The following is a 1,255-nucleotide window of genomic DNA, read 5'->3' as shown; positions in this document are numbered from 1 at the left end:
CCCTCTTGTTTTAATACCCTGTTGTTTTTACACCCTCTTGTTTTAATACCCTGTTGTTTTTACACCCTCTTGTTTTAATACCCTGTTGTTTTTACACCCTCTTGTTTTAATACCCTGTTGTTCTTACACCCTCTTGTTTTAATACCCTGTTGTTTTTACACCCTCTTGTTTTAATACCCTGTTGTTTTTACACCCTCTTGTTTTAATACCCTGTTGTTTTTACACCCTCTTGTTTTAATACGCTGTTGTTTTTACACCCTCTTGTTTTAATACCCTGTTGTTTTTACACCCTCTTGTTTTAATGCCCTGTTGTTTTTACACCCTCTTGTTTTAAAACCCTGTTGTTTTTACACCCTCTTGTTTTAATACCCTGTTGTTTTTACACCCTCTTGTTTTAATACCCTGTTGTTTTTACACCCTCTTGTTTTAATACCCTGTTGTTTTTACACCCTCTTGTTTTAATACCCTGTTGTTTTTACACCCTCTTGTTTTAATACCCTGTTGTTTTTACACCCTCTTGTTTTAATACCCTGTTGTTTTTACACCCTCTTGTTTTAATGCCCTGTTGTTTTTACACCCTCTTGTTTTAATACCCTGTTGTTTTTACACCCTCTTGTTTTAATACCCTGTTGTTTTTACACCCTCTTGTTTTAATACCCTGTTGTTTTTACACCCTCTTGTTTTAATACCCTGTTGTTTTTACACCCTCTTGTTTTAATACCCTGTTGTTTTTACACCCTCTTGTTTTAATACCCTGTTGTTTTTACACCCTCTTGTTTTAATACCCTGTTGTTTTTACACCCTCTTGTTTTAATACCCTGTTGTTTTTACACCCTCTTGTTTTAATACCCTGTTGTTTTCACACCCTCTTGTTTTAATACCCTGTTGTTTTTACACCCTCTTGTTTTAATACCCTGTTGTTTTTACACCCTCTTGTTTTAATACCCTGTTGTTTTTACACCCTCTTGTTTTAATACCCTGTTGTTTTTACACCCTCTTGTTTTAATACCCTGTTGTTTTCACACCCTCTTGTTTTAATACCCTGTTGTTTTTACACCCTCTTGTTTTAATACCCTGTTGTTTTTACACCCTCTTGTTTTAATACCCTGTTTTTTTTACACCCTCTTGTTTTAATACCCTGTTGTTTTTACACCCTCTTGTTTTAATGCCCTGTTGTTTTTACACCCTCTTGTTTTAATACCCTGTTGTTTTTACACCCTCTTGTTTTAATACCCTGTTGTTTTCACACCCTCTT

The sequence above is a fragment of the Eptatretus burgeri genome, chromosome 3, assembly GCF_056783735.1.
Source record: "Eptatretus burgeri isolate ZD-2024b chromosome 3, Ebu_testis_v1, whole genome shotgun sequence".
In the NCBI taxonomy this organism is placed as follows: Eukaryota; Metazoa; Chordata; class Myxini; order Myxiniformes; family Myxinidae; genus Eptatretus; species Eptatretus burgeri.
Note: the sequence above shows the minus strand (reverse complement) of the source record.